A 19,377-nucleotide genomic window follows, 5' to 3' on the forward strand; every position below is an offset into this window, starting at 1 on the left:
AATTTTCCAATGGTCCCAAAATTCCAGCAGCTCCATCCTTTGGTGTTTACATTTCGCAACTTTTGAGATACAATCCAGCATGCTTTTTCTAGCAAGATTTCAAAGAGCGTTATACAACTCTTGCTAAGAATGTGTTTGATCAAGGTGACCACAATATTCAAGGCCTCAGTAAAGCTTTTAAAAAGCTTTAAGGTAGACATGTGGAGGACATTTCCAAATTTGACGCATTAGTGACAAAAACGATGTCCAATGCAATTCCCAGTTTTGACTTGTACCATATGTTCCCATGTTTTTTCAGGTGAACAGTTGACTTGCCTTTGTGACCGGTGCCACTGGTGTGGCAATATACGCCCACCTTTTCGCGAACACCTGGTCTCATTGCTGTCTCATTGTTATGAATTTTGCACTATCAATTTTTAAAACAATACATTAAATACATCAAAATTTATGAATAAGGTTTATTTCCTTTAAAAAACATAGTATTAAATGAGAATGAACTTTACTAAAAAGGTCCTTCACTGTTTTTACACTGAAATATTTATCCCTTGTGATGGAAAAATCAATACAGTCAAGCAGGACATGTTTGACCGTGATTCTTTCATCACCTTTTAATATATACTCATGTGTATATCTTGAGTGGCCAATACGACATCGTCGCATAATGACCTCTTCAAATCTGGACTGACAACCCAAGTAGGTGTAACCAATATTTGGTTTAATTTCATGTAATTTATTGATACCAACTTGGGTGTCCCACTTCTTTTGCATCAGATCACGGATGTAAGATCTAATTACAGGTTTATAATCACCGTATGGTAATAGAAGTGGTGTCACAGATTTGTTGAGTGCTGCTTTTGCGGCAGCATCAGCCCTTGTGTTACCAACAATCCCAACATGGCTTGGTAACCAACAAAAGACGATGTCATATTGGCCAGTCGCAAGATCATTAAATAACTCAAGAATTTCAATTAAAAATTGATGTTTACAAGACATATTTTTAATAGCCTGAAGGCACGAAAGTGAATCTGAAAAAATAATGAATTCTTTATATTTGGATTTCTTCTTGATATATTTTAGTGCTCTTAAAATTGCGTTTGCTTCTGCTGTGAATATGGAACTATTATCGGGTAATCATAAAGATACTGTTCTGGATCCAATGATGGTGGCACTAGCAAATGCGCCACCATCCTTGGATCAATCTCTAAATATAGATTTATAAGTGTCATGAGTGTTTCTTAATTGATTGTATTCTTGTTTGTATTTGTATTTGTATCAGATTTCTTAAGTCTAGTTAATGTGAGGTCTACATTTGGCCTTACCATTTGCCAAGGAGGCGATAAAAAAAGTTGTGTGGGAGCTATATCATGAAAATTAATGTTCACAGCAGAAACGACTGATATAATTCTTATTCCTAGTGGTGGAACAAGAGACGTTTTCTTATTGTAAATATCTTCGTAAAGGGGATTAAATATGCAATTAAAAGCTGGATTTGACTGATTAGAATATAATTTAGTGATGTATTGTAAAGATAGTTTCAGACGGCTTTGTTTAAGAGAGGGCTCATACGCTTCAACAGACAGACTTGGAATAGGAGAAATGCGAAAGGCTCCAAGGTAAAGCCTCAGTCCTTGGTGATGGAAAGTATCAAGTCTTTTAAAATTACTTTTACAGGTTCAAGTTTGGAACGGATCAGTGACCTCTACAAGTGTAAGAGGTTGTCTGATCCCCTCCCCACTTTGAATTAGGTACAACTTTCAACAAATCGAGTGCCTTCAGACATTTAGCTTTAAGTGATTTAATGTGTGGTACGAAAGTTAAATGGCTATCAAAGATGAGTCCCAAGAATTCGGCCTCTTTTACAACTTTGATAGGGGTGCCATTCAAAAATATTTCAGGGTCTTTATGCGGCTTATCTTTTCTGCAGAAGTGTATATAGTTGGTTTTAGATTTAGAAAATTTAAACCCGTTTTCGAGAGACCACTTGTGAATTTTATTGAGACAGATTTGTAACTGCCTCTCTATGGTATGCATATTTTTACCACGACAAGATATATTAAAATCATCCACAAACAGTGATCCATCCACTGAATCACTTAAAACCTTGGACAGACTATTTATTTTAATACTAAACAAGGTAACAGACAAAATACTGCCTTGTAGGACACCCTGATCCTGATTATAATGGTCAGACAGGGCGGTACCCACTCGAACTTGAAATTGTCTGTCTGTTAAAAATTGTGATATAAAATGAGGTAAACGACCTCCCAAGCCAAAATCATGTAAATCCTTTAGAATGCCGTGCTTCCAGGTAGTGTCGTAGGCCTTCTCAAGATCGAAGAAAACTGACACTACATGTTGTTTACTTACAATAGCATTTTTGACAAAGGATTCTAGTCGTACTAAATGATCAATGGTATTTCGATTTTTGCGGAAACCACATTGAATATTTGTAAGTAGATTATTGGTTTCCAAATACCAAACTAATCTATTGTTCACCATTCGTTCCATGTTTTTGCAAACACAACTGGTTAATGATATAGGGCGATAATTTGAGTGATCTGTATGATCCCGGCCAGGTTTATGCAGAGATTTCTATTGGATATGGAAAGGGGTTTGTCACTTTATTATTATTCCAAAGAAACAGTGTCACATAAACCAGAACAGATACATATGCTCAAATACTAGATCCAACCCAATTGCATTCAAAGATCAATATTATATAATATACTGAACAACAAAAGTTCCTTTAACATTGAATAAGATTTAATGCAAAGTTATGTTTCTTACCAAATCTGAAACAATTTAGGTTTGCAACAGATAAGAGACTTCTGTAAGTGTTCAAATGGTTTAATTTGCCATACTGACTTCAGAAAATTGGTGATTTCATAAAAAAAACATGAACATGCCAAAATGTCAACTTACAAATCAATAGCGTGTGTGTCCACCTCTGGTTGCGATGCAAGCAACACATCTTGGTCTCATGGAATGGACCAGGCGTCGCACAAAGTCTCGTGGGGTACCTGTCCTTATCTGCTGGAGCATGTTTCGAAGTTCCTGGAATGTCTGTGGAACACGTGATTGACGTCGAATGTGCTGATCCCTCTCATCCCACATGCGCTCGATTGGTGACTGAGTGAGTGAGTTGGGTATAACGCCGCTTTTAACAGTATTCCAGTTATATCGCCGAGTGTCAGCTTTATGTGGGAGGAAAGTCCGAAGTGATGCAGGTTTCAGACGTTTACCACTTCGCTGAAACCCACGAGCACGGGTATGGTGCTGACAAACCTAGAAACATAATCGGGGCAAACCGGGATTCGAACCCACAATCATAGGTTTCTGGCGTGCCCAAGGGACGCAACTCTGCACAGCGAATCACGGCGATTGGTGAGAGATCAGGGGAGCGAGCCAGCCAGGGCATTACCTTCACGTTGTTTTGTTGAAGAGAAGCCTGAACAAGTCAAGCAATATAAGGCCAGGTGTTGAAAGGTAATGCCTGGGCCATGACGACGCAAAAACAGTAGAACAACAGGGACGATGATCTCGTTGTGGTAGCGCTGTCCATTGAGGTTTCCCTCTACTACTATCAAACGGGTCCTCTGTCTTTCTGTAATCCCATCCTATACCATAACGCTGGCTCGAATCGATTTCGTTGGTGTGTTGTTCGAATCCAGTTGTCTTGTCGATTATTGGTTACGCATGCCTGCCACTCCAAAGATGGTCTCTGACTGCATTCGTCTGTTGCCAATGTTGCCATAAACACAAAATGGTGTTCCTGTGGACGTTAAATTGTTTTGCAACATCACGTTGACTCGATCCTGCCTCAGGCATACCAATGGCTCACAGACGCTCATTTTCGGACAGGCGTGGAATTTCATAATGTTAAATAATTACGTAATTTTGTTGTTTTTCTGAGTGGTTGTTGTCAGCAGGATGCTAAACAATGCATATGGAATCCCGTTAATGCACATGTTTTTATACCCATTCATTGGTAGTGAAATGCATGGGGCTTGCAAACAAGTAAACTTTTGCATATAATGCATGCTTTTCTGTAGCAATTGCGTTTTTGTGACTTGATTCCATACATGTACTACAATATTGAAAACCAAGCTTTACTTTTTGAAAAATACACTAAAATATTGGTGTCACAGGAACTTTTGTTGTTGAGTATATATACACAAACAATATGATATGAGTGATTTTGTATTTCAGTCATAGTATTATGTGCCAGCTTTGGTGAAAGCCAATGAACTCAGGTGTGGTGCTGACAAACTGGGATTCGAACCCACAATCACAGGTTTCTTGCACAGTGAATTGCATCACCTTAGATGCACATTGAATTTTATTTGCAATAGTCTACAATGAAGATTTTCTGCAGAGTTTCCACCAGCCTAATGATTACAGTGATCGTCCACAAGGAACATGTCACTAGTCCTTTCTGAATTCTTCTAGTCTCAGAACAGTGGGCTTGTGTAGTTAATTTTGAACCCTGCAGCCTGTGTAACATGATTGCATGTAACATGATCCTGATGTTATCATAACACTATATATCATAATTCTATAGTTCAAGTTGGGTTATAGGACTTGCAGTTACAGGAGGTGGCTTAGTGATAGATTCCCTAAACGAAAAAGAACAAAATAAATGTTCCATTTTCAGGCCCTCCTGTCTATACTGGTAGTATAGCTTCCGTTTTCAAACCTAATGTATTTATTATACGAAAAGAAACAGTATGGATTTGACAGCGGTCAGTAGTGGAATATGTGCACAACCGCTATGGGAAACTCGGTCCAATGCAGCAGAATAAGTTTGGCTGTATCGATCAAAAGCCGATCTTATTTAATTGGCCACGCCTTTCCGGAAAAAAAATGCATGTGAGAAATAGTGGTGATAAAGAAATAAGCGACAAGCGAAGTAACTAAAATAAAATCTATGGTATTGAGCAACTAGTATTCATATGCATCATAATTTGTTGTCTAAATTTGGATGCGTGTGTTTTGGTATCAGCTATCGCAAATAAACAGGCAGTAGTTAAGTATGGTCCCTGAACACGCTGAAGATGTCCGTCATCTCGCCCATCCGCCCATCAAATCCCAGCAATCTTGGTAACTGAGTGGGGATCTGGTAATTCTATATGTTAATAAAATATGTATACATTAATATTATTGTTTAAATGTCACTCAGCCACAGACGAATCCTTTCTGTTGATACTAATGAGAATTCATACAAAATACATTTTTGATGAAAATTAATAATCTGTGGCGAAGGGGAATTATTGTGCATCAACTTCTTAATACGGATTACATTCTCTGGAAACAAGCGTTGATTATAACACTTCCCCGGTTTTTTTCTCGGTTACTGTCAGACATGTTTCGCGAGCTGTGGCGACAGTAAGTGTTGTTGTCATTTGACGAAATGTGGAATTTAACAGATGATCAAATGTGTTCCTTTGCCAGTGCTGTCAGTTCCAATAGTGATTCCAACGAGAACCGTAGTTTCAACGATAGTAACTGCATTTGTATCGCGTTTGAAACTATTCCTTTGCAATTGGTGGGTGAACACGCCATATTGCTTACATTAATTCTGATAATGCGTCTTTTTAGTGAAATAGATAGAGGGGCCTGCTTTTAGTAGTGAATTCTTTAGAGAGAAAACCAATCGACTGTCCCTGTTTGTCTCAAATGCATACCTTGTTAAACAATATTATTACTGGATTAACTTTGACTCATTTCAACTTTGATTTGAAGGAAATCAGGTCAAATTTGCATAAACAGTATCCTGTCAAGTCTTACTATCAAAAACATCCCTGAGTCCCGCAAACCGGGACATATGTCTTCCTTATAACTGTGCAAAGCTGTATAATACAAGGAAACAACATGGCATCTTGCCACTGATTTAATAATCAACCTATCGCCAAAGCGTAGTTCAAACAGGCCGGTAGCAGTCAGGGTGGAATAAATAATCCACATATACCGTATTTTCTTGTATTACACACTATTCACACCCTCTATTGAGTACATGTTTCGAGAAAGAAGGGTAAATTTGAAAATAAATTTTATATTGATAATACTTATCCTGTCTCACTCTATGGATTCCCCCTTCTTCTTTCGATCCCTTGCGTGGAAACGTCCTTGACCAAATTTTCAAGCCTTTAAGCTTTATTTGCCCAGCCATCCGTGCATCATCATGACGACCATCCCAGTATCTAGGTCATGCACCCGGATCTCATGCAGCAACTTGTCCTCGATCTGATCCATTGACTGCTTCATCATTGTCTTTCTCGGAGCCAATAGGCAAGTGTAACTGTGATGCGGGATTGGATGGGTGGGCATAGATCGTGTGAGATAGGATAAGTATTATAAATATGAAACTTCAGAAAAATTTACAACTTATCTTATCACACTCATTGCATTTATCCGAGGGTTCGACGGTGGGTCACAGATTACCCAAGTCTGTATTGTCTGTACCTATGAGATGTACACAAGGAAGCTGGTACTGACATGCTTCAATCCTGGGACTGTCACACACCCACGTCTGGAGATTTACTCATGTTTTCTATGGCTGAATCACTGCTATAGAGGGATCTTGAAAACCCCTTTACGCTACTAGGACACAGTGATACGTCTACGGGTGTAATATATGCTTGTGTGTTTTTGTATTGGACATTGTACTATGACAACAACATGGTTTTGAATTAGGCAAGCTTTCGACCAAGACTTTTACAAAATTCGGAAGGGGTCTCCCGTCAAGTAGTTCTAGCCGGCCATTATTTGTTTGGCATCCCATTTTATGCTGTGGAAGTCATTGATCCCACTGCAGGATCGAATTATACATATAGATGAGGAAACGATCGACAATATCCATATGAGGATCTTCAAACCATCACTGATTCGCATTCTCAAGGCAGCAGTGGGCTGATAATAAAATTGGTACACCATCAAAACGGCTGCGTGTAGCACAACAGACGAATCGTTTCAGGGTTAAAACAGTTTCTTTAATAATTATAAAGCACTTATACTCTCTGGTTCTACAAATACTTTACCGGGGACATGGCAGAGACTGTGAGAGAGGCTGTGATGGTGCTCAGGAGTGACCAGGTGCAACAAAAGCTCGTCCGAGTGTGTTGGTCTTCTGCGAGCTGGGTTTACTGTTGGCTGTAAGTCTGTGGCTGTTAGAGTTCTTAGGCTGCTTTCCTGGACTGCTCTGTTGGTCTGGTTTGGTTGGTGTTCAGCGCATTCCTGTGCTTTTCTGTGCCTCTCTCTCGACCTCACTGATGGACCAGCTTGTATCTGGATAGCCTGGCTGGCCAGTCGGGACCCAACGCCTGCTTGCATCACGATTTCATCAACCTGTATCACAATTCATCAATCAGCTGGTGACAGTTATCAGTCTTTTAACTGCCCAGTCGTGACCACTGGTTTACTAGAGAGTCAAAACAAAACTTCAATCAACAGTATCAAGCAGCTGGTGGCGGTTGTCAGTCATTAACTGTCCAATCGTGATCATTAGATCACCAGAATTCTTCAAAGTAGCGGTCGGGGGCACGGGTGGCCCAGTCGTCTGAGGCGCCGCGATTCGCTGTGCAGAGTTGCGTCCCTTGGGCACGCCAGAAACCTATGATTGAGGGTTCAAATCCCGGTTCGCCCCGATTATGTTTCTAGGTTTGTCAGCACCATACCCGTGCTCGTGGGTTTCAGCGAAGTGGTAAACGTCTGAGACCTGCATCACTTCGGACTTTCCTCCCACATTAAGCTGACACGCCGCGATATAACTGGAATATTGTTAAAAGCGACGTTAAACCCAACTCACTCACCAAAGTAGCGGTCGGGGTTTTCTCATTTGTGGAGGGTGTTTCCAAAAATTAATACGGTTCACTGCTCACTGATAATGAAAGAAAGGGAGTGGCTCTCAATTATATATTCATGCTGCACATGATATGATTGCACGATTACAGTGAGTGTACTCGTAATTTATCTGCGGTAAAGGGCTTTCATTAATTGGTCAGCCAGGACTAGCAGACCAATGTGGTGTAGCCCTAGGACATTGGTTACGAAGACATCATGAAGTAGTATTAGGCGAAGACCGTGTCAGAATTCCAGAAGCATCCTTCCATGATAGCACTTAGGAGCTATGTAGAGCAATGGAAGATGCAACAGCTCTCGTCTCATGAGGATTTGATGTCTGGGGTGGAGGCAATTGCGCAAAGTTGTAGGCAGAGAGTATTGTAGATCATAACCAAAGGGGACCGGCGTTTGGGAGAGTTCTGAGAGATAGGGATCAACAATCTCTTCCGGGATCGTCGCAGGGTCGATGAGGCTTGCAAGTAACTGCATAGAGCTCAAACTGGACATAGCAATATGTCCTCGTGATCCTGGGGATGTAGAATCAAAGCCAATGCCGGTATAGTGAATAGCTTGTTGGGTTGACTAGGAAGTTGGTTCTTAACGATGGAATCCCATCGTAGACCTATATGAACATTTCCGTAGCTGTGGTTCTCAAATCAAATCTTTTTTATATCCAAGGCATATATTTAGCTGACCCTTGCAGCAGTAGCCAGGACTAGAAGAAAGACTGTCTTGATTTTGATCTGTTCAAAATCTTTTTCCACCCAGCGTTCATATTTTGCTGACATCAAGTGTGATAGTATTACATTCAAGTCTCATTTTGGTCGACGAAATCTGTGCGATTGGTCGGCGAGTTTGTAAAAGCAGAGAAGCGCTTGGAAATCGGGGACTACCGCGATCTTTACGGGTGTTGCAGTGGTGATGACCAAAGTAAGACCTGCTATATATGTTGATAATGTAGAGCACTCCAACTTCCGAGTAGAGAGAAGATGCTGAAGGTATTGATCGATCTATCACATATAAGCAATTTATCGTCGGACAACACTTATGTTGAAGTACAATGAGCCTCCGTGATGATACTCGCTACTCGCCTTGAATGACCCTAAGTGACAAAGGACTTCTGTAAATGTGCCAGGCCCATAGATGTAGGGCGTCCAGAGATGGTTGTAGGAGGCTGGAGTGAGGTTGAAAGAAAACGATTTCTTCACAAGGGAAGTGGAAAATAGTTTCCTTTTGTGAGGTCTACCAACATGGTGAACCAGCTGCGAGCTGGCCAGTAGAGAGTGATCAAAATCAGTTGTAAATGTTTTGTCATTACGGTCTTCTGGATCACCCATGGTAGAAGCGCTGTTGGGGGAAATGCGTAGGCGTGAGAATCCTATCATATGGCCAGAGCGACAAACTCATATGCCTTTTGATCGGGAATTGGAGAGACGAATCTAAAAAAGAGTTGTCTGTTGAACCTGTGAAGAATAGGTCAATCTCTGGGCAATGGTAGAGGCGGCAAATCCTCTTGAAGATTTCCTGATAAATACGCCTTACTGTTGAGGGTGGTTGATCCGGACGTGACAGTGAGTCTGCTATGACATTGCTGACTTCTGGAATGTGTCAGGCTTGGGTGCTGATGTCCAGCTGAAAAAAGTCCATCGTCATCTTGTTGATGTATCAAACGACTGAGGCATTGTCGGACTGGATCATGAGTTCTGATTGCCAAAGAACTTCTGCCCAAAGGGAGATCGCTAGAATGGCCGCCTTGAATTCAAGATTGTTGATTTGGAGGGTCGATTCTATTGCACCCAACAATAGTCAATCTGAAGATAAGGTCTCTCATTGAATTATCACTGAATTGGCCGTAGTTGTAGCTGACTTCTCTGGGTAAGAGCTTGTACTGATGTCAAAGGACAGAGTAACTGCTACCGTTGTCGAAGATGTAAAGACTGTTTGAGTGCTAATGCCACGAGTATTTGTATCTTCTTCCACCTGTCGGGAGAAGAAGTTTCTGTGTTGACTAACCAACTGCGATGATGACCCTTGGAAGATCGAACCCTTTTCCTGTCGATCATCTGCCTCTCTACATTCTCTACTTCTCCAATAACCAGCAGGTGATGTCAAATTCGTACAAGAAGAATCAATAGTAGCCGTGGTGATTAAAACCAGTGGAACCTGAAGAAGGAAGACAGGACGCCATCTGGTCGAACTATGTTATCCCGAGAAATATGCTATCCCGTGAAATCCACTATAAATAACATCCAACTGATGATCTAGAGTTTTTACTGTGTCATTATTCGGATGTTCGAATACTTTAAATGGGTCCGTAGCACTTACTGGAAAAAACATGTGCTTGTCCGAAGAAGTTGACTGAGAATTCGAAGTCAAACCTGTATCTTGTAAATAAAGGTTGACTATATTATTCTTGGTTCGAATGATCACACAAAGCTGGGTAATCGGGACCATGTGGAAGTGCGGCAATACCAGAGACTTGAAGGGATGTAAAGCATTTCTCGAACAAACGTCTATATTCACAAGCTCCATCTTGAATAAATGAGGAATGATTTGTCCTACCTGGTTGATCAGCGGTATACCGATGTGAAGCACTGGCAAAGACACCATGGATTCGATCCCCTTGGGCCGTAAAAAAGTGCTGCCTATTCTTATTTTGAGATGACGACAAAGGAGGTGCGAGGATGTTAAAGACTTCATGTGTAGTCATCAAAATATTACAGTAAATACACCACATGGCTCGCTTGAGGTCAGTCTGTCCCAGCATCTCAGCCTTTGTTTTTAAACAGGGAATCTTGACATGTGATATGTGAATCACACTTGTACAGGAACAGGAAACTCTGCAGGCTTGCCGAACAGTCTCCAAAAGCTCTGCACGCAACGAGTGGTGTTGCGAGTTCCTAAGAATAGCAATGTATAGGCAGTCAGTTCATTATAGAATATGGGGTGAAACCGGTGCAGTAGCAAGTTGAGACCTGTATGATGCTAGAACACATCCTCATATGTCGAAGACCTGCTGATAGTACTGATGACAGGTCAACGGACTCTCTCGTCAAATGTTCCTGTTTGAATTGTGTAGGTTGTCCCCGGTGAGGGCAATAATACTCTCGTAGAAATATTGTGTGGGATAAGTGTTAGGTTTACAATCCATGTACACCAGGAGCAGTAGATAAAATTTGTTCCAAATCTTGAATCTCAGGCTAAGAGAGTGTCGATGATAAGGACCAGAGTAACGAGGACTGTCATAACGTCTCGGAAGCATCTTGATATCGATCCTCAGGATGATGTCTGCATGACGATTCAAACCTGAAGATGCGTGTGCATTCCTGACCCTGGCTTCTGGAGAAGTGAAGGGAAACACACTAATTGGCTATTTTGTCTCGATCGTCGTAACCTGTAGTGATAATTTCTCTTCAGTGAGCACCACAAGAAGATCCATGGCTGGTAGGCACATGGACTGCATCTGAGTACATCCTGCAGAGGCACAAGCAGCGCAAGTCCCAACCTCCGAGGATGTGTATACCAGATCTCCTGCAAATGTGGCAACCCGTACATTGGAGAAACCCTTAGACCCCTCAGCACCAGACTCAAAGAACATCGGACCTCTGTTAATAAACTTGACCTGAAATCCGCTATTTTTGAAAACATCCTGAAGGACCAAAACCATAACATCACATGGGAAGCCACCAAAGTCCTGTCTTCCAACACGAACAAGTGGCAACAAAGGAAACAAGAAGCCATTGACATCAGGAGACACTATGAACCGTGACCAGGGAATCTATCTGCCTAGTGCTTGGGCCTTATTGCTTTGATCTTTGTCACTGCTAACTACCTAGCTGGCTTCAATTTGCCCTTTGCTATGTCCATTCTTTAATCTTTCAGGGCTAATTACCCCTCCCGTTTGCCCAGTGTCAATTACATATTACTTATCTATGATAACTTAAGTACTGGCTTCCATACCTTCCGTGCCAATTACTGTAAAGTGTTGCCTTCCATTGTCTATTGTTAAACACCAATCAGCGCCAATCATCTGTTGGCTTCCCTTGTTAGTTTCTACCCTTCGTATTTTTCCACCTATTGTCATCTTATTAATTGTGTTGTCCTTACATGTACATATATATGCTCTCTGCCTCATGGCGTTAATTCATCTGATGAAGCAGTAAGCATATACTCCGAAACGTTGTGTTCCTCATAATAAAGAAGTTGACATCCATATATTCTCTTCCTTATGTGTATCACTTCTAAATGCCTTTCAAAGATCTATATATTTTTTATAGGTACTCAGTCTACTGTAAAATAAAGGGTTATCAGTTTTACACTATGGTTAGGTTTAACTTTAAACCATCAACCATCATGTCTAAAATAACATAATGAGTCGGTGGTAATTCTGCAGCTTGTAAATATGTAAGTATTTTTAGTGTAGATAAGGTATCATGTCTTTTCTATTTCAGCTTGTTGATTCAACAGAGGGTTGTGTCATTTCCTGGTTTCCTATATATTATTGTTTGTGTCCTTATCAGTATTTGCTACTGATAAGCATTTGCTACTGATAAGCTTCTACTCGGTCTAAGGTCAATGGTCCAGTCTATTTTACTTCCAAGGGTGTTTTGCTCTATTGTTTGCTTAATCATTAGGTTTACCAATTGTTAGCCAATTAGTATACCTTTCAATTCAGATCCCTTTCTCACCTGCCATTGCTTATGTTATGCTGCAAACACACCTGCACTGCACAGCAATTCATAATGGATTAAAGATCAAGTAATCAAGGTAAGTAATCATAATTAATCTATATCATTGTAAACATTATGCTTTTAATCATTAATTTAAATTAAGCATATAAGTAATAAAATAGGTTTTAAATAACTTGTAAACATAAACAAACGATAGGTTAAGTGAATGAGGTGAGTGTGATGGGATTAGGGTCATGAGTATTGCTTATCAAAACATATTTACTCAACAACAAAAGTTCCTGTGACACCAATATTTTAGTGTATTTTTCAAACAAGTAATGTTTGGTTTTCAATATTGTAGTATATGTATGGAATCAAGTCACAAAAAACGCAGCTGCTACAGAAAAACATGCATTCCATGCAAAAGTTGACTTTTATGCAAGCCCCTTGCATTTCACTACCCAAGAAATGATATAAAAACATGTGCATTAACGGGATTCAATATGCATTGTTTAGCATCGTGCTGACCAAAACCACTCAGAAAAACAACAAAATTACGCAATTATTCAACATTACAAATACCACGCCTGTCCGAAAATGAGCGTATGTGAGCCATTGATATGCTTGAAGCAGGATCGAGTCAACGTGATGTTGCAAGACAATTTAACGTCCACAGAAACACCATTTGGTTTTTATGGCAACGTTGGCAACAGACGAATGCAGTCAGAGATAATCTTTGGAGTGGCAGGCCACGCGTAACCAATGATCGACAAGACTGGATTCGATCAATACACCTAATAAAATCGATTCCAGCCAGCAACAGTGACTGCAAGAAGCCTGGCCTTCGACGAATATCTTCACAAACCGTACGTCGCCGCCTCAGATGTGCATTAATTGTCGCCAGAAGATCCACCAGATGTCCCATTTTGACAGGAAACCACCGTCAAGCACGTCTACAGTGGTGCAGACAGCGTCTACGCTCGACGGCCATGCAGTGGGGACAAGTTCTATTCACTGACGAGTCTCGTTTTCACCTCAGTCACAGTGACGGACGGATTCGAGTGTACCGACGTCGAGGTGAACGTTACGTCAATCATTGTGTCATGGAAGAAGATCGGTTCGGGGGCGGCAGCGTTATGGTATGGGGTGGGATTACAGCAAGACAGAGGACCCGTTTGATAGTGGTAGAGGGAAACCTCAATGGACAGCGATACCGCGACGAGATCATCGGCCCTCTTGTTCTACTGTTTTTGCGTCGTCATGACCCAGGCATTACCTTTCAACATGACAACGCCCGATCTCATATTGCTCGACTTGTTCAGGATTCTCTTCAACAAAACAACGTGAATGTCATCCCCTGGCAGGCTCGCTCCCCTGATCTCTCACCAATCGAGCACATGTGGGATGAGAGGGATTGGCACATTCGACGTCAACCACGTGTTCCACAGACATTCAAGGAACTTCGAAACATGCTCCAGCAGATATGGACAGATATCCCTCAGAACTTTGTGCGACGCCTGGTCCATTCCATGAGACCAAGATGTGTTGCTTGCATCGCAACCAGAGGTGGACACACACGCTATTGATTTGTAAATTGACATTTTGGCATGTTCATGTTTTTTTATGAAATCACACATTTTCTGAAGTCAGTATGGCAAATTAAACCATTTGAACACTTGCAGGAGTCTTTTACCTGTTGCAAACCGAAATTGTTTCAGATTTGGTAAAAAAACATATCTTTGCATTAAATCTTATTCAATGTCACTTGTGTTGTTCAGTATATTTTATATTTCATTGCATTGGTAAGTTGGTATTTTGTGTAATTTGATTTGATGCATATTTGCTATTATTTAGTAAATCTGGTGTATTTCTAGACATTGTACACATCTCTCTAGTTGTATGCATAACTTTATTGATAGTTGTATAAATGACTGAAGTTGAATTTCAGTGATGCATGTTTATGTCTCAATTATTTATATGTTATTTACAATATTATAATTAATATTGTATCTGTATTTAGGGTCATGTGACTGTCGAATGAGAAGACTGGCAGAAGGCATGTTACACTCCCGTGCAATACTTAGGGTATGTTTTGTATATAGTTTCTCTATATAATATGTTCATGTTGTGCATCCATTATGCATAATATGATTATCTGACGATTTAATTATTTCCTAAGTTATGCGTTTAATAAGTGTAATTACATTGTCTTTGTATATAAAGGTACATCTGCACTGAATAAATATTGATGCAGAAATATATTTGTGTATCTGCTGTAATGATGTAATGAGTTTTTAAGAAGCAGATCGGCACTTTACATTTGATGTTTTACTGTACATATGTTCTGAAACAAGTGATATATTGTGATCTTAAATTGTTTCAGGAGTGTCTTCTTTATGCCTTTGCTAAATAACACTGATATTCTCATAACCCCGGGGACTGTAATCACTTGACGACTAAGGTTAACATAAAAGGTCTACAACATTATTGTTAAAATAAGTCTTGTGTATTTTACATTCTATATTTTATAACACATCAAGAACCTTTTCGTTTTATATAAGATATGCATTATCTTTGGAAATATGGACAGCCTGCACACAAAAGATAGAGAATTTCTTTTTTCTATATAAATTCATTACTTTATTTCGTTTTGTCTTTTCGGCTATTTCTCTACATTTGGCCGACACTATATGTTTTTAATCAATTATCAATGTAATCAATATCATGGTATTATTTATAGCATGTTTATCTTGAAATAACGAAGTGTAATGTACCCACTGGAATGAATTTTAGTTTTGTATAATGATAGATTATGATAAAAAGAATAAACACAAATAAATATCCCTTGTTGCCACAAGCTCAGGCTTTTGGGATGAAGGCAATGAGCTTCTCATGGATTAGCAGTATAGTCACAATAAACACGTTTACCCATATACACCTCTACATATACCTACATACACATACACATACACATACACATACACATACATATACCCATACGTGTACACATATATACATACACATACGTGCACAAGGATGCCAGAACTTATTCACATGGGCATGTACACATTACAGTACTCAATATGTATTCCAAATAAGGTGTAAATGAAGCAGTCTACAGATAAATTGTTTCACAATTTAACTTACATATTGTGTCGGTGAATAAGCAGTCAATAATGATATACATATACTCACAGATATACACTGATAAATATCAGTCGCCACAAAAATATGTCTTGTCTGTGTCACATAACTGAGATAGTCCCTCAGGGCAACAAGTTTTTGCCCTCGTTAACGAAAGAAAGAAAAATATAGCACGAACTAATCTCATTTCTGACAGCCAGTATAAAACTACAGTTTCAAACCTTTCAAGCAGCCTTCACAATTCCAAACAGCAATTGCTACCAACGTTGGTATTTGTTGGGATTAGAAGGGTTTGAACCTAACACTAGCCCGCTAGTACAGGGCAAGTACAAATCCCTGTGGGCTGGTACATATTTCCAAATTTCCCAATTGTTTTTTACAGTAAAAGGGCACTTTATCTTTACTCAGTCTAGTAAAGCTTTTGAGTTTACTCCTAACCTTTCCCTGGAAAATTTTGTCACAGGCAGCATTACCACTCTTCACAGTAACACAAACCCCATTAACAAATTCCCTTGGAATTCAGCTCGACACAGTCAGCATAGAGTGAACCATACCAGCAGTCGAAGGTCTTCTTAGTTCTCTAAATTACATAGGTAGGGCCATTCCCATTGGCAGGGCCTTCCTTCGGAGAATCGGTGATTCGATATTGTGATCTTAAGAAGCCTCATCACATCATCATAAGGTAAGGGTTACAAGAAATATGAAGAAGGATGACTTTCTGATTTGGCTTCCATTCCTAGACAATCTCAATGGAATGTCATTATTCCTGGATCAATGCTGGATTACAAACGAAGCATAACAGCTCTAAACAGACAGACATCAGGAGACATGACGTGGGTTCGGAGAATACTTTCCAGGTCGCTGAACTAACGGTTCATGGGCGGAGCATTGGAAGAATATAGGACTAACATGGAACCATCCCACTTCAGTCTAAGATGCGCACAACATTAGGGCTGATAAGCTCAGGAGCAAAAAAAATATAATAAACAGTGAAAACCAGGCAGTTGTTTCCACACTGAACAAGCAGTGAACTACATGTGGGAAGATAATGCAGTTTGTTGGGCAGTCTGTCCTTCATTGTCTCAACATTAATTTATTAGTCAAAGGTTAGTATAAATACTTTTTAAAAAAAACAACACATATGTTCCTTATCTGATGTTTCGTCAGCTGAAATCAGAAGCCAGAACCAAACAAACACCAGTTCCCAGGAATCTGTGGCTTATCTAAAATCTGAGGCCTCTGGGGCATTAAAAATAACCGGTGGTGGTTAATTCAAAAGACAATGGTGTCGAGGACACCAGAGAATTGATTTCATATTAATTGTGTGCATGAGGCAGACCCAAACCTGCATGCTGATACACCTGCAGAACTGTCGCCCGAAACCAAAACGAAATCGCATTCTTTGTGACCTCAGCTATATTCAGCTGCCAGGAGGATACAACCTCTTGCTCTGTCTCCAGGAAGTTCTTGTCACTATCAAGTCTTAGAGCACGCAATGGAGTCAAAAACTCAAGATATCATGAACATCCACCAATCTTCTCCTTGTTGTTAGGGGGCACGGTTGGCCCAGTCGTCTAAGGCGCCGCGATTCGCTGTGCAGAGTGCGTCTCTTGGGCACGCCAGAAACCTATGATTGTGGGTTCGAATCCCGGTTCGCCCCGATTATGTTTCTAGGTTTGTCAGCACCATAGCCGTGCTCGTGGATTTCACCGAAGTGGAGACCTGCAATACTAAGGGCTTTCCCCCCACATCAAGCTGACACGCCGTGATATAACTGGAATACTGTTAAAAGTGGCGTTAAACCAAACTCACTCAATCACTCACTCACTCTCATTGTTGTTGATTTTTGGCCACAGAATCCCACATGAGACCCGTGTGAACCTCGGCATCTGGTCCTCTGTCACATTTTATCTGGGTTACGTCTAAAGTAAGTATTTCACCAATACCAGCTGCAGTAGCCAAGGCTATTGTCTCTTACGTCAGTGGCACGATGACAATCATGTAATGAGCCACTGAAATTGGCTGTGGGGATCAGGAGTCTGGCGTCCTTCAGGCTTTGTGTTCAGTGATTTCTAGCAATATCCCATCCAAGACCTCGTGGCTGCTGATGTGCAAGTCTTGCCTTAGAGTCTGTGAGAAATGGCTGGTTTTCACAATGAATAGGGACGTGCCGGTATGCTTCCTGTGCGTCCAATAATGCCATGAAATCCACCAGATTGGATGGTTAGCGAGAGATAACATCCTGAATTATGGCAGAACAGGTGGCTGAAAATCTATAACTTGTAATCCGTTCACATCCTGTTGAAATTCTTGGAAACAAGCAATATCCTAAAGAAATAGCCTGGCGTAAACTGGCCAAAAGGATTTTCTCACGCCACTTACTTTCTGAGAAGAATGGCAACGTAGGTGGCCAACAAGATGGCATGATCCTCGAAGTAGTGGCAGACAGGGACATGGCCATGGTGAAAGGTCATGTTCAAAATATTAGACATGTTCACCATATATGCAGCCACCTGAAAGGATGCTAATAGTAAGTCTTAAGCCATGGCCATAAGTGCCTTGTCATTCACAATCTCCAAAACAGACCTGGCAGGAGGTTGTAAATAAGATGTTAAACTTTAATGTATTTGTACACTCCCGACACACCCGCCCCCACCCCTAAGCGTTTGTGTGCACGGGTCTTATGTCTTGAACCTTTTTACATAATCTAATAACAATTTAGTTGTGTTATGAAATTGTATGTTTATGTGTTAAGGAAATGGTTCATATTAGTGTGTTTCCATAAACGTACAAATAAATCCTAGCCCCAACATCTGCTACTCCAAGATATTTTTACATAGAATGCAATACCAGAGAGTATTGATACAGAGATAGTGTACTTTTCCCTCATATTATCAACTAAATATACATACACTTGGAAGGGTGATATATATCATCAAACCATTTCCATTTTCATTGTCATAATAATCATTTATTACATTATACCTGATTTTGGTGTAAAATAATTTTGGCAATACGAATGCTGCTCTTAAAACTTCGTACAATGACGGACAGGCACCGTGGTGTACTGGAAAGAGTGTCTGCCTGAATACCCATACTTGTGAATGTCTCCGACATTTGACAACAGCTGTAAAAACTGTTAGTCCCACTTTCCAATTTTGTACTCGGTATAACCAAACACATTGTTTTGTATGTGAATGTGAGTGTGCAATTCCCTTTTTGACTTGCACCATATGTTTTTCAGGAAAATAACTGACCTTCCTTTTCATGTGTTTGTGACAGGTGCCACATGTTTATGATATGATCAGCGTCGTACAGTGGACAATGCTATTAGCTCATAATAGTTATGACCATAAACATGATTTGATCGCTTTTATCAACACACACCGATGTGTAACTCACATGTTGTGCCACAGAAAAAAATAATTATCCTGACAAATTCCAGATATTGCACATAACCTTGTAACCTATCATCTGGTACATCAAATATAACATAGCTACTGATACAGATCATGCTTCATAAATCAAACCAAATGGTGTTTCTGTGAACGTTAAATTATCGATCTTGCTACAAGCATACCTATGGCACGCAGATGCTCATTTTTGGACAGGCGTGGCATTTCGTAATGTTGCATAATTGCGTAATTTTGTTGTTTTTCTGAGTGGTTGTACGGGTGGCCCAGTCGTCTAAGGCGCCGCGATTCGCTGTGCAGAGTTGCGTCCC

The 19,377-nt window shown here is 40.3% G+C and overlaps 1 protein-coding gene across 1 annotated transcript in view; it reads right to left on the reverse strand.

Moving 5' to 3' along the window:
* Positions 1–19,377, reverse strand: part of LOC139457381 (scavenger receptor cysteine-rich domain-containing protein DMBT1-like) — a 62,041-nt gene that overhangs the window by 41,567 nt on the left and 1,097 nt on the right. The gene's annotated exons all lie outside the window — the stretch shown is intronic.

This window comes from Haliotis cracherodii, unplaced genomic scaffold (assembly GCF_022045235.1).
Source record: "Haliotis cracherodii isolate W230 unplaced genomic scaffold, xgHalCrac1.p SCAF_12, whole genome shotgun sequence".
Lineage (NCBI taxonomy): Eukaryota > Metazoa > Mollusca > Gastropoda > Lepetellida > Haliotidae > Haliotis > Haliotis cracherodii.